Genomic DNA, 15,855 nt, shown 5'->3' with positions numbered 1-15,855 from the left:
AGGTCCCCACATTGCTGATATGATAATACAATTAAATGATGCAAAGGTTTTCTCTCACCTTGATTTGAATAAAGTTTGTCATCAGTTGGAACTCAGAGCAAACTGTATGAACATTATACCCTTTTCTACACATGTTGGTCTGTTTTGATAAAAAAAGACTAAGCTTTGATGCAGAACATTTTCAAGACATCCCTCCATTCGACGTATCATACAGCCTGTCATGAATGTGTTCAATTAATGGGATAACATATTGTTTTTCGGAGCTATCCAAAATGAGCACAATAAGGCTCTCACACAAGTATTTTATTTACTGGCTTATGCAGGTTTGATTTTGAATGCAGATAAAGTTGAGCTCCATAAGAGAAAGTTACATTTCTTTGGCCATATCTTTTCTGATGGAGGTAAGACACCTTATCCTGCTAAATAAGCATGAGCGGAAAATCCGTTCCGCTCGCGGATTTCGCGGATTTTCGGTAAATTCGCAATCCGCGAGATTCGCGAATTTCCCGCAAAATCCGCGAACGAAAATCCACGAACGGAACGGATTGGGTCAAAAGTTCAAGCTGACTTTTGTAACTCTTTTAGAATGGCACCGGCAAGCTGCCAGAGTCATTCTAAAATAGTTACAAAAGTCAACTTCAACAGGAAGCTCTAATAGATAAAGTAAAGCAGCTGCTGCTCAAATTCAGTTACACAATCATTAATCACCTCAAACTTGGGGTGATTAATGATTGTGTAACTTAATTTGACCTTCAACTGGAGCACCTGCTTTACTTTATCTATAAGTGCTTCCTGTTGAAGCTATTTCTAGCTATTTTAGAATGGCGCAGGCAGCTTGCCGGTGCCATTCTAAGTGGGGCTGAGGGCAGAAGGGCACAAAAGTGGGACAGAGGGCAGAAGGGGACAAAAATGAGTGGGGCAGAGGGCAGAAGGGCACAGAAACAAGTGGTACAGAGGGCAGATGGGCATAAAAAACGAGAGGGTGGCAGTGATTAGGCAGGCATAAAAAAAACCCTGTGAAATTGCAAAGCGCCTCGCGAACACCTGCGAACACGCAAAGCGCCTCGCCAACACCCGCGAACACGCAAAAATAAAAAAATTCGCGAATTCGCGAATTTTGCGGATTGCCAATTCACAAATTCGCGAATTGCCAATTTGCAAAATTCGCCCATGCTTACTGCTAAAGTAGAAGCGCTGTCAAATGCTGATCCCCACAAGATGTTTGAATAGTGCTCTCATTTCTTGGCATGGTCAGCTACTGTTCTAGATATATATGAGAATTTGCTACTGTAAGTACTCCATGAGAGATTTGATCACAAAATAATGTTTCATTTTAGTAGTCACTTGAATGTGAGAAGGGTTTTAAGAAAATCAATCAAGCCCTTGAGAATGCCTCTGACATGGCTTTTTTGAATCAGAAATGTCATACAGAGATTATTGTTGATACAAGCCCAGTTGGGTTAGATGCTTTCCTTGCACAGCACAGCGGATACCTAAATGCTCAAATGTGTACTGTGGCATATGCAAGTAGGAGTTTGTCCTAACGAGAGCCGTCTTACAACCTGAGGAAGAAAGTTTAGCCATGGTATGGTCGAGCAAAAACTTCTATGTATTCCTATATGGAATGCATTTTATTTGTCCTCATTTTGCCAACTCTCATGTTGAGTCTCTTCTTATCTCTCTATACTGAGTGTGAAGACCATCAGAGAGAGGAAGAAGTGCTCCATATTGAGGGTGCCATTTCTGAACCCGTCTCCATTTTTCTATACCGACCTTGAGCCACCGGCATGTTCGGCTTAAACATTGGACCTGCTTGTTTTTCCTCTCCATTCCAACAATAGAGTCCAGATCTTATCCCTACTTCCTGGGTCACAGGAAGTAGGGATTCACTTTCAGATTCACTTGTTAGTATTACATTCTTTAGGCACTCAGCAAAAGATGGGGGATTTTCTGATTTCCACTTCTTACAAATCTCACGCCTTGCAAGTAGGACCACGTAAAAAATTAACTTGAAACCAACCTCCTTCCCCAGCTTTTTGTCTTGCGGAAGCCCAAAGAATACCAATTGTTTGCTTACCTTAATTTGTTTACCTCGGACCTCTACTAGGACATTACAGACCTCCAACCAGTATTGCGTAATTTTTGGGCATTCCAGAAACATGTGCAGATCGTCCGCTCCTTCATGCTTACATATTCGGCAGCAGTACTTATTGCCAGTAACCTCTGACAACTTCATCTGAGACCAATGCACCACTGCATAATTTTGGTTTTGTCTATTTAACCTTGTAACTAGAGGTTAAACCAAAACTCTCCGCTTTTCTCATCAAACATGGTATTGCCTCTTGGGGATTAATTGTATAAAGGATCAGATCATCTATGTATAAATCCAGTTTTACCTCAAACCCGTTACAGTTAAAGGGGAGAATCGCAGTATCCACCCTAATCGATTTTATCTAAAGGCTCTATGTATAAATTAAAAAAAAAGTGGAGACAGTGGGCATCCCTGTCTCGTATCTCTTGTTATGCTGAACCAATTCAACATCTCACCATTAGACAAGTCCTTGGCTCTAGGGCTCTGGTACAGGTTTTTTACTGCCTTCACCATATTTATCGGAAAGTAAAAACCAGTTAGGACCTCCCACAAATATTTCCAGTTAACTTGATCAAATACTTTGGCAGCATCTCCTGCCACTATGGTTAAGGGGATCTTTTGTGCTTCCGCTATATACACCACTCCTATCATCTGAAACGTTAACTCATTTAACTGGCTCCCTGGGATAAAACCCCTTTGATCAGAGTGCACAACTTCTTTTATCACCTTTGCCACTCTTGATGAAACAATGCCCAAGTAAATCTTGTAATCAACATTTAAAAGTAATATTGGTCTATAGAGATCTACCTTCTGGGGATCTTTATTAGGTTTCAATATTAACATGATTGTGGCTTTCGACCATGAGCTAGGAATATTTTCTCCCATGCTATATAATCTATTACACAGAGACGTAAAAACAGGCACCACTATATCTACAATACATAAGTATACCTCAACTGGAAGACCATCCAGTCCGGGTGCCTTTCCCCTACCCATTTTTCTGCACTGCATCCTGACCTCCTCTTCTGTTATCTCCCTTCCCAAAGCTCTCTTCTTTCTTCAGACAACTGTGGAAGGTTTTCCTGCCTTAACCACTTATTAATGCTTTCTTGGTCTGGGAATACAGTCTCGTTACAAAGTTCACTCATAAACCCTCTGGCCTCCCGACATATATCTGAATTTGCACACAGTACCTCCCCTGTCTCTCTACTTATTAAGCTTTTATTGTGTTTCTGGCTCAATCTACTTTCGCCTTCCAGGCCAATAACAAGCTACATTTTTCACCACAGGCAAAATATTAAAGCTTACTCACCTTCCATTCTCAAATAGTCTTTTATCCAACTGAGCCTGAAATGTAACCTGTAAATCCTCTAACTCTTTAGCCAAAGTGGACAGATTACTTGCACCTTCTAGGGAGGCTTTCCATAAATCTCTCTCTTTCATCTTATTCTACTCTCCTCATCCTGTTTTGCTATCTTTCTTTCCCCTCCAGTTATAGACTTTAGAATTCCCCCTATATATGGCTTTAAGGCATCCCAAACCAATTGCTCATTTGCAGAACCAATATTTACCTGAAAGTATTCCTCAATTTTTCCCCCCAAATATCTTATCACTGCCTCATCCAGTAATATAGTCCTGTCTAGAGTCCATCTCCTTCCCTTTGGTGGAGATTCACAGACATTACTACTGTAGAATGGTCAGATAAAATTGCTGGAGTGTGCGATTCTATCTCTAAATCTGCATATAGGGCCTGATCTACAAGAAAGTAATCTATGCGAGTAGGATGTCTATACTTTTTGCTGTAATACGTGAAATCTCTCATCCCTTCATTCTTGCTACACCAAAAGTCCACCAAATTAAATTCTTTAATCATGTTCTTCAGTCTAGCAAATGCTTTTGGGGGGATGACATATTTCACACATGACGTTCTGTCTAATTCTTTATTTAGGACCAAGTTGACATCTCCTCTGAAAATTATGGGAGCTTCTGTTTCAAATAAACAGGTTTCAAGCTTTGCTAAAGGTTCCTGACTATCTTCGTTGGGCCCATAGTATGCTGCACAGACCAAAGGTTTATCTTTTATGAATATAGTGGCCACCAACCATCTCCCCGTATCATCAGTCTCATATTTTACCACCCTAATTCCTGAATTGCTCCTTAAGATAATGGTCACTCCTGAAGCACCCCCCCTTTGGTCTGAACACAGCACCTCTTGGACCCAACCTAAGTTACAAAAACACTTTCTACATTATTGCCCCTCTAAATGAGTTTATTGTAAGAAAACAATTTGTGCAACTCTATCCTTTAAGAATTCTAACACCCTATATGTCTTTTCCCCCCTTAACCCATTAACGTTCCATGTTAAAAAACTTGATTTTCTTAGGATTTTCAATACTCTGCTCTATTTTCCCCGCAACCTTCCCTCTCCTTTAACCTGCTACCAAGGTTATATTTATTCGCCTTTACCTTCTGCTTCCTCTTCAAATTAAGCATCTTTGGGACAATTTTTTCCTTTTTTTCCCTATGCTCCCAACACCCTGTGCCCCCCTACCCCCATGGGAAACTTGCTTTTTACTACCTGGGCATTACAATCCGCCCTTCGTGACCCCCCCATTCCCAAAGAGAAAGAATACTAAGAAATGAAAAAAAAGATGAATGAGGAACCAGCGTTTACATACATTTCTAACACCTAATCACTGCACCTCCTACACAATAATCCAAGACTCTCATCCCTCCATCTGCGCTAGAAAGGTATCTACTTCTTACGAACTATAGAAATTGTGCATCTTGTTACGCCACATTATTTTTACCCGTGCTGGGAATTTCATCTGCACCTGGGCTCCCTTGCTCCTTATCTCACTTATTCAAGATCCCAACTCCCACTGCCTCTGCGCTGTTCTTTTACCCAGGTCGGACCATATTTCGTAGGTGAAATCTTCACGTTTTAACATTCCCTTCTTCAATGCTCTTCCCAGCGCCAATTCCTTTACTGCGTAAGTTTGAAAATATATCAAAATCTTCCCTCTGCGCTTTCTTGCCAGAACTCAGTTTAAAGGGATCCCTGTGGACTCTCTGAATCTCCTTTTCCAACTCAATTTCTGGTCTATCTTTCAGGATACATTCCCTTAAAAGCTTGCATATGAAGGCTTTATTATCTTCCTTCTCAGAACGTTCCGGTACTTTAAGAACTCTCAAATTATTGCGTCTAGCTTGCATCTCCAACCTCTTCATATCTTCCTCTAGTGCCCTGTTCTGCCTTTTTAATTTCTCTAATTCCTTTGAGTTCTCAGTCACTACTTCTGACAAGACCTTCACTTCCTCCTCCAGGATTCCAGTTCTCTGTGCTATATCGTTAAATTTTCCTTCCAAAGTCTCGCATTTGTCCTGAATCCCTCTCTGGTTATTCTTCGATATCTCAAACTTTGGCAAAATGTCTTGCCTCAAACTCAAAAATATCTTTGCTATTTGACTCTCCACTCCTCCTGTGACTTCTCCTGCTGCCCCTTCTATACACATACTTGACCTTGTATCTATGCCGTTACCTGGCTGACTCTCTGGATTCTCTTCACTTAGGGTGAGAGGTTACTCCATCTCCCCCCCCCCCCCCCCCCCGGGTATCTCCCCCTCTCACCCTAAGTGAATGGAATGCATTATATGCTAATCACTGATCATCAAGCTTTACTAAAAAAATATTTGGCAATCCAAAGACCAAGATGACTCCTGCATTAAACCTTGTGAGCTATGGCAACAAGAGTACAATTATAACGTTTTGCTTTATCCAGGAAAGGATCAGAACCCTGCGGACTACTTTTCCACAGTACCCATTAAAGTCCATGGCACTCCATCCAAGAAAGCTGAAGATTATATTAATTTCATCATAAAATCAAACACATCCGCTGCCATTTCATCAGCCCAGATCATCACTGACACAAGTCACAATAGTTCACAAAAGAGGCCCTTCTAACTTAAACTTCTCTTCACATAGGACTTTCTCCTTACATGAGAAAAATGTCCCTGTTAGTCCTTCCGATGTGTTGTACATATATTTAGGTTTAATATGGGCCTACAGAATGTGATAGATAAGAAATGTTAGAACCACTGTAACATGCGTTGACTGTTGGTATATCCAGTCTTGGGCCACTACACCAGTAGAGAATAGATTATGCATGTGTATGAAGGATCTTGTCTCTCTGTTTTCGGGTGGTTACATTTTGAAATACATGTGTTTTTAAAGGAGGAAATAAATGTGTATAGCTCAATAACAAATGAAACGTCACTATTCTGAATTGAGTTAATGTGGAAATACAAATAAACATATGAAAGAACTGTAATAAGAGATATTGGATGTAAATTGTTGAAAAAAAAAAGAAATTTGCTATTAAAAAATATAGAGTGTGATCTGGATCTGTTTTAGTGGGATTTATTCCTACGTGAAGAGAAGTTTAGGCCAGTAGGACCTCTTTTGTGGACTTTTCAGCTTTGTTTTTCCCCAGTCCTATGCCTATTTTGAAAACTTGATAAGTGCGAGGGCCCTGCTGTGTATTTTGCAAGCCACAATAGTGACATGCTAAAGTTGAAAGATATAATTACACATCAGTCATGGAACCAGGACTCTTGACCTCTAATCAGAGAGTGTGAATATCAAAAATACAGAAATGTCAAAGATGAACTGTCCATAACCCAAGAGGGAGTTATATTGTTGAGGGTTTGATTCCGGAGAGTTTGTGGCAGAAAATGATTGAAGTGGCCCATGAAGGACATAGGAGAATCATTGTGACATAACAAGCTCTCGAGACCTAGTCTGGGTTCCATATCTCGATGAGCAAGTTGAGAAGGAATTAAAGGCTTGTCAGTTATGCAACAGCCTGTCTAATGAAGTTACTCAACACACGCTAAACATGTCAGAACTCCTGAAGTATGGCTGAGAGAGAATAGCAGTTGACTCAACAAGGGACATCACCTGATGGTGATTGTAGACGAATACTTGTGATTTCCAATGATTGAGGATCTCCTATCCACCACTCAAGAAAAAGTTATTGAAAGACTGGATGACATCTTTGCGACATGAGGTGTTCCAGCCATCATAACATTTCACAATAGCTCACTTTTTTTCGAGGGGAAAACATGGCGGCCGCCAGTTAGAGCGGCACGCACGTCCCGACAATACTCCCAACCCGGCGCCCTTAATGTTTTGAACTGATACCTGGTCGGCTCGTGGAGCAGAGGTGGTGAGGGCAAAGTCAGCGCGTGGAGGTGCTCTCCCGGCCCCCCCCCCGGCTTTCCCAGTCAAGTTTCGGCTGAGATGGCATTCCTGGAGCCCGGACCGCGGCGCACCACTGCCGGAGCAGTCCATGTGTTTGGCACTTGACCCGCCCCCGTGCCGTTCTGTTGGCTGAAGGCAGCCATGGAGCTGCGGAGGAGCCATAGGGCGGCGGTCCATGGTCTTCGCGGAGGAGCATTCAAGGGGTGCGGTAAGGGGGCTGCACGGCGATCGTAGTACCAGGTTGTCGTGGGGCTGGGCTGGATATCAATAACAATAACGGTACAGAGCCCGATACTGCCGTAAACTCTGCCCAGGACGCACCAGATAAACCCAGTTCCTGTCCTGATTTTGCCCCAAAGTTGAGGGAAATCAGGAGCAAGATACATTTAATGAATACCACTGTGCTGGCTCAGAGGAGCGGGAAGGTTCCAGAGAAGGGGGGGAACCACGAGGGAAAAGAGAGGGCTCCAGCGGAACTCTGGGGAAGCGAAGAGGCAAGAGCAGGAAGCCGGGGAAAAGCCTGTTGACCGACAGAGACTCTATTAGGGACGCTGTCAGTGAAACTGAGCGCGAGCCGGGGGGAGAGCCCGAGACTGAGCCGGTGCCTGGACCTGAGCCTGGGCTGGATTCAGTGTTGGCACCAGGGGACAATATCTTAGGTGAGGCAGGGGAGGCAGTCAAATCTGTATCTCAGGTTGTCAACCCAGGAGTTGAGGGGTCCGGGCATAACATCACCCCAAATGAGCAGCTGCCAAAGCAGTCATTAAAGAAAGCCAAATCTAGAAATACAGTTAAAAGGGCTGCCCAAATAACCCCTCTCTAAGGTCTCATTTTAAGGTCCTGCCTCAAGTCCTCAATATGGCTCAAGGGTCCAGTGGTCAGACAAACTGTACATAGTAAGAGGATAAGCGCCCCTATCGCCGCCCCCAACGCCTTTCGCAGCAGTGATATCCGGGCAGCAGGAGAATTATTGGGGCAGTTAGATATGACGGATGCAGGAGCACCTGGACAAACAACAATCACAGCGGCGCTAATGGACTCTGCTTCAGTTGTTTTGGTGGGGCCTGATTCCAGAGATGAGGCAAACGACACCAGCGGGCCGGAGTATTTTTCTGGGGGTAGCAGTGAGGGTTCCCTCCAGGATATGCTGATAGCTATGAGGAGTGAAATTAAAAGTGGCTTTGCGGAATCGAGACAAAATCAATCTGAGATCCGGGCAATGTGTGAAACTCTAGAGACAAACGTGGATGGCCTCTTTGAGAGGACGGGGAGCCTGGAAGGTGCAATAGGAGAGCTCAAGGCTAAGCTAGAGCATGCGGAAGTAAAATCCAGACATTACGGAGAGAAGGGGAAGGGGTAAAAGACAGGGTTGAGAACTTGGAAAATTATTCTAGGAGGAACAACCTCAGGCTTTTAAAGATTCCAGAAGGGAAGGAGGGAAGTGAAATCAAATAATATGTTGTTTCCCTTCTTAGAGATGCCCTCAATTTAGACGAGTCAGCAGCAGAGTTAGAACTGGATATACAAAGGATACACCGGGAACATTTCCGCCTGAATCCAGGGAGGACAAAGCCCAGGAAAATCCTTGTGAACTTCCTAACCTACGCAACAAAGGAGAAGATTCTGAATCTTGCACTCAAAGCTTAGACATTGAAGGCCCTAGACTTCTCCTTCGAAGTTAGATCAGATCTGTCAAAAACCACATTAGAAAGGCAATGGGAGCTCGGGCATAGAATGGAGAAGTTCAGGGCCTTGGGGGCCACAGTGCAGATGAGGTTCCCCGCTTTTCTGAAAATAATGTTTAACAATAAAATGCATAACATCAAGACATCCTCTAGAAGCAGATGAACTGCTAGTTTCTATCAGCGAGTTTACACAAAGGGGTCGCTAGCATCTCTCTTTTTCCATGGGGTTATCTTTGCTTCTACACCTACTCAGACACTTTTCCACCTCCCCATTGGCCGTCTCCTTAGGTTTATATACTAGTCTATATAACAGTCTATGCAACAGATAGCAGGTCTAAGGGGTAGGAGTACATGATTGTTCTGGAATACATGGAATAAGGTGCTCAAAGGAGCTCAGTAAAGACTACCAAAAAAAAAAAAGGGAAAGGTGTTTATCACAAAAAAAAAAGGGGGGGGCACTAACAGGAAAAAAAAGGGATAATTTAAAAAAAAAAATGGGGGAAGGAGAGGAATCAAAGGGTAAAAGTGTGGAATAATAGCAGTAAGAAAGAGAAGAGAATATAATAAAAAATAAAGGAATAGTATGTACCTATTATGTAACTAAAGAGGGGATCAAACATTAAAATTATTCTATAGGAACAAACTTTCTGCATAACTGGATTAATGGTCTTTTCCACTCTTTTCCTCCTCTCCACATTTTTTGTTTTTTTCTGCACACCACCTATATATATTTGATTCCAATACACTAGCTGGCCAATATCGACCATCTAAGATGGATAGGGGCTGGGTTGGGGTATGTCGGAGATGGCAAACTGGCAAGACATCTAGCCAGAGTAAGTTGGGCTGGGGGGTCCAGGGGGGGGGGGGCGTGGGGGGGTAGGAGAAAGCATTAAAATGTCCTTATAAGCAGCTTTTGTTTTTTTTTGCATTACGCAGTTTCCAAGCACCATTCAAATCACCAGTTTGACAATATAACCCAGGTTAGGCAGGAGACTGTAGGGAGAAGTACAGGGTTCCCAGGTGTAGGCAGGCCGGTAGATGGGAGGATGGCCGTAAAGATAAATGAGGGAGATTATTGTTAAGATTAAACACAGTAAACACAAAGATGTGGGAGAGCTGGTTTATTCACGTCTTGGTCTCTCGCACTCCACTCGCCTCACCAACGTTCTATCTCAGACGCCTCACTAACATTCCATGGGTCTGATAACACGGGAAGGGGAGGGGGGGAATGGAACATACCATTTTAGAATAACAGTAAAAGGAGATTACAACACATCTCCTTCTGTACAGGAAATAACAATAGTTATGGAACAGTCCTCAGGAAGAGGAAAAGGTACTAGGCAGCTTAAGTTACATAGTCTTTTTGCCAACTTGGTGGCTGGCGCACCCTGGTTCCTCTGGTCTCTTGAATGTCCGGCAAATTAACATCCTTGTTTTCCTCGCCATTGGCCATTGGAACACATACATCGGGGCAGGCACTTACACTGTCTATAATCCATGTGCTTCCATCTTCCAGCGCCAGCGAGTTATTGTTCACTCTCTGTACTCTTGCAGGTTTGGAGAAAGAGGACACTTTTGCACGTCCAATAGCTGGTCTTTGGACTACTACCAATTGTCCAACGTGGAACTTCCTGCTAGTGGTGCCCCACTTCTGGTCGTACCTGGTTTGGTAATCCATTTGATGTAGTTCCACCTTGTCTTTCACAGACTTCCTGTCCACCCACACCGGACTACCCCCATTCAACCAGTTCGGGTTGAGCTTAGACCCCAGATTCCTCCCTTTTAGGGATACGAACGGGGATACTCCTGTCACAGCATTAGGGGAGGATTGATATGACCATAGTGTTTTTCAAACAGCTTCCTCCACAGGTTCATGCATTGAAACAGCCATTTGAATTGAGTTCTTCAAAATCCTATTTGCCCTTTCCACCATGCCATTTGCTTTGGGACAGTAAAAAGGTGTTCTTATATGTGAGATGGCTAACTCTGACAAGAACTTTTTCATCGTATCGGACGTAAATTGGACACCATTGTCTGTCACCAGGGTGCTCGGAATACCTTCTGTAGCAAACACCTCCTTCAAAAATTCTACCATGTCCTGTGTAGGTATTGAGGGGACAAACTTGGTACTGATCCAATGAGAGTGGTAATCTATAATTACAAACATAAATCTCTGGTTGGCGTTGAGTAAGTTCATGGGACCTATTATATCAATCCCCAACTTGTCCCACGGTTTACTCGGAACTTCTACTGGAATGAGTGGTGCCTTATGTATCACTTTAGATTTGTCATTTCTACCACACGCTTCGCGGTCTTTTACCATGCTCTCCACCAACCCATCCATCCTAGGGAACCAATAGTGTTGTCTTACTTTACTCTTCGTCATGCTTCTTCCCAGATGACCCTCATGTGCTAACACTATGATCCTATCTCTCATGCCACCCGGAGGAATGAATTTGTTCCCTCTCCATATCTCACCATTCATGCTGGATAATTCGTCTCTCACTGTCCAATAATGTTTAAGGTTTTCAGCTAACTCAATGTTATGCTCTGGCCACCCTCCCTCAATCAACTTCCTCAGTTCCTTTAACACCGGGTCACTTTGGGATTCATTCTCCCACTCCTCCTTACTGATTGCCGGGTGTTCAACTGCGAGGATTGCTTCCTCTGGTGGACCACCCACATTGTCTTCTCCCTGTAGAGGCAACCTTGACATGCAGATGCAGTCTGCTATGGTATTTTTCTCACCAGCCACATAACACATGGTGAAATTGTAACATTGTAATGCCAGTATCCATTTGGCAATGCGTGGTGTTGCCCTCTCAATGTTCTTAGTAGAGAATAAGGGAATTAACGGTTTATGGTCAGACCTTAGTGTAAAGGGGATTCCCCAAAGGAAGAATTTAAAGTGATTTATTGCCCAATACCACGCTAAGGCTTCCCTTTCGATGGTAGAGTAATTAGACTCTGGGTCCTTCAGTGCCCTGGAAACAAAAGCAATTACTCTCTCGCATCCACCAATCCTTTGAGTGAGGGATGCCCCTAGGCCCTTGCTACTGCCATCTGTTGTGAGTGTGGTTTTTTCATTAGGATCAAACATGCCTAATGTGGGTGCTCTTGCAATGGCTGACTTAACATACTTGCATTCTTTTTAGCACTCCTCATTCCAAACAAAGGTACTACCCTTTTTCAAAAGCTCCCTCATGTTGCTTGTGTGGCTAGAAAAGTTTTCAATGAATTTAGTCATGTATTCTACCAATCCCAGGAAGGATCTGAGCTCCGCCTTGTTATTAGGAGCGGGTGCTAACATTACTGCATCTACCAGGCTAGTTTTCGGCTTAATTCCTTCACCTGATATGGTATGCCCTAGGTAAGTTACAGACTTGACCCCTATCTTGCACTTGTCCTTTTGAGTGGTAAAACCAGCTTTACTCAATTTGCACAAAACTTCTCTTAAGTTCAAGTTGTGCTCACCCTCTGAGTCTCCATAAATTAGTATATCGTCCTGGAAGCACAGGACTTTACTTAGGTCTTCAAGGATGTGCTGCATAATGCGTTGGAAGACCGCGGACGCCAACGTGAATGGCATACGATTATATTGCTATGCTCCAAATGGCGTAATGAAGGAAGTCAGGCTTTTTGACTCTGGATGTAGGGCAACCTGATGGTACGCCGCTGAGAGGTCCAAAACACTGAAGAATTTCGCCCCCTTCAACACACTAAGCATCTCGTTTATTTTAGGGAGAGGATGCCTCTCTACCCAGATGTTGGCATTGAGATCCCTGAGATCCACACACAACCGAATCCCTTTGCCACCTCCCTTTGAATCTACCACAATGGGGGCGAGCCACTCAGAGCTCTCAATCTTTTCAATTACCCCAATGGATTCCAACTTCTCCAGTTCTTTTTTTAAAGAGTCTCTCCCCCACCAACGGCACGGATCTAGCTTTATGTACCGTAGGCTTGTAATGTTTTTTCAGTTTTATTTTATGAAGGAATCCTTTCAATAATCCCAACTCGCTAGAAAATACATCAGGGAAGTCCTCGCACACCTCACTTCCAATACTGGGTTGTTCTATCAGGTACACTGGTTTGGGGGCATTGGGGTCTAATTTGATGCCTAGGTCTTTTTGATGTTTCCATCCCAGTAAACACGAACCTTTCTCAGTTAAATACACTTTTCCCACAGTGACTCTATCCTTGAATCGGATGTGCATAATGACCATTCCTATCAAGAGTATAGCATCACAATTGTATCCTCCTGGGTTGATGTCTGGGGGCAACACTTCATAATCTTTGTCAACAGACCTGGCTTTAAATGTAGGGCACATTGTCAGGCATGATCTCACACTCTGGGTAACTACAGTCTGAACTCTCAAGCAATTCGTTAACCATGAATACAATGTCCCCTCTGGGCTCCTCATCATCCAAAATAATATGGGTCACCTCTTTTTTATATCATGACATACCTTGGTAAAATGTCTTCTTTTGTTGCACTTCTTGCACATGGCACCCCTTGCTGGACACTTTACACTATTAGCTAGGTGATTAGGATTACCACAACGGAAACATTTCAACTTTTGGGCCTCACCCCTCAGGAAGGGACTCCCTTTTTGTACATATTTGCCCTTGTCATGCCTATTGGACACTTTCAGTATTTCCTCTTCACACACATGTTTCACTTCAACAGCCTCCTTCATCTCATTCATTCAGAATGCCGTGTGTTCGATGCTTTTTGCTATATCCACAGCCTGTTTCAAATCTGGGGCATCAGCAAGCAATTTTTCTTGTATTTTCCTATCTGAAGTGCACCTAACCAATTGGTCTCTGATCAGAGAATCAGTGAGGTTACCAAAATCAGAAGTGGAAGACAAACCTCTAAGGACCACTATATAATTCACTACTCTTTCATATTTTCCTTGAGATCTTGAAAAGAATTTGTGTCGCTCCAACACTACGTTAATTTTCTTTCCAAACTGTGCATCTAGTTTCTTCAAAGCAATAAGGTATACATCTGGTGGAGCATCGCCTTCCCCACCTCCACCACTGCTTTCATTCTCAATTTCAGATAAATTATCATGAATCTCTCTAGCGTGCTTACCCAAATTATGTAACAAAATGTGCAACTTCCTAACCGATGAGAACCTGTTGCCTCCTATAGCTATTAAATAGGACTCAAAAATCCTTTCCCAATTTTTCCATGGAGTGAGAGGTTCACCGTCCACATTTAGGAAGGGAGGTGGTTGTGACATTGACATTGCTGTAGCCATTTTAACAAAAAAGGTTTTGACTATGTACCAGATGCAGTGGCTAAATATTCCTTTACTACCACTTCTCACCCCCGTACACTACCTTAAATGAATTCCTAACACCTGGGTATGCACAAAAGCTGAGGATGCGTAGTAGGGTACACACTACCTGTATCTTTTCACTTCCACAGAATAAGACTGATCTAGGTTGATAATTCAGCATTTAGATAAATGTAAAACTTTTCTACCCACAGCTTTCAATGTCAAAAGGCCCCTCAATCTTAGAGTCTTATAATAGCTGTGCCTATCAGCGTGATCAGCGAGATCAAAAGGCACCTCAATCTCAGAGTCTTAAAATAGCTGTGCCTATCAGCGTGATCAGCGAGATGAAGATCCTGACAAGCTTCTCAGATGTAAGCTGTGCCTGTCAGCGTGATTGTGACAAATGGCTCCTTCAATGCTTGGTCACTCAAAAGGCTATTAGCGTGTAGACTCTTCTTCAAGATCCAGGCTCCCTTCAAGAGAAATCTGCCGCCCAACCAGGTGCTTCTGGTGTCACTCCCGCGCCTCCACTCACACGCCCGGCGCCCTCTCGTAACCGGAGAACCTCCGCACCCTCCACGGCTAACTGCAAAGCTGACAAACGCCGGTGCGCTCACACTGCAGTAATAGCTGCTGACTGTAGGTGGCGTCGAAGCTGTATCGCTACAGCTGACAGTTCTCCTTTGGGAGCTTCTCACTAAGTCTCTTCACACGACTGATGTCTAAAGAGAAGATAGTCGGCTTTTAATACTAAGAATCCGAGATAACTTCGGCTAATTCGCCGATCATCATATCTTAGGACAGTCTCCCTTGACAGTTCACGGAGCAGGCCAGTCCGATCACAACAGTTAGCGCTGGCCTCAATTTATCAAAAACGCCTTCCTTACTTGTCACTAAGTTAACAACTTCAAGGAACCAAGCATCACAATAATGCGGAGCAGTCTTTATGCGCACACTGTACGCCGACAGTCATATAGCCGCTTAGCGATGTATACACTATGCTTGCATTTCCATGAAGACTCACGGTTAATCCTCGGATCGGCGTAGTGGTTCACGGCAGTGCTGGATAAATGGGGGAAGACCAGGACCTGCCCCCCGCGCAGCCCCGTCACCAAATTGTTAAGCTTAAACACAGCAAACACAAAGATGTGGGAGAGCTGCTTTATTCACGTCTTGGTCTCTCGCACTCCGCTCGCCTCACCAACGTTCTATCTCAGACGCCTCACTAATATTCCATGGGTCTGATAACACGGGAAGGGGAGGGGGGGGGGGGAAATGGAACATACCATTTTAGAATAACAGTAAAAGGAGATTAAAGCAATTATGTTTTTATCCTGGAATGTTAATGGCCTGCGTGTGAAGGGAAGAGACATAAAATTATGCAATATATTAGGGACTCCACCGCGCAGGTCATAATAATCCAGGAGACACACTTACTAAGGAAAGAGGTCATTGATATAATGAAGAAATTGAAATGGGTGGACAAATTTCTCAGCGCAGACCATAATGCCAACATTCGCGGGA

Source organism: Lissotriton vulgaris, chromosome 2_1 (genome assembly GCF_964263255.1).
Source record: "Lissotriton vulgaris chromosome 2_1, aLisVul1.2, whole genome shotgun sequence".
Classification (NCBI taxonomy): Eukaryota; Metazoa; Chordata; class Amphibia; order Caudata; family Salamandridae; genus Lissotriton; species Lissotriton vulgaris.
This window is presented reverse-complemented; position numbering follows the sequence as displayed.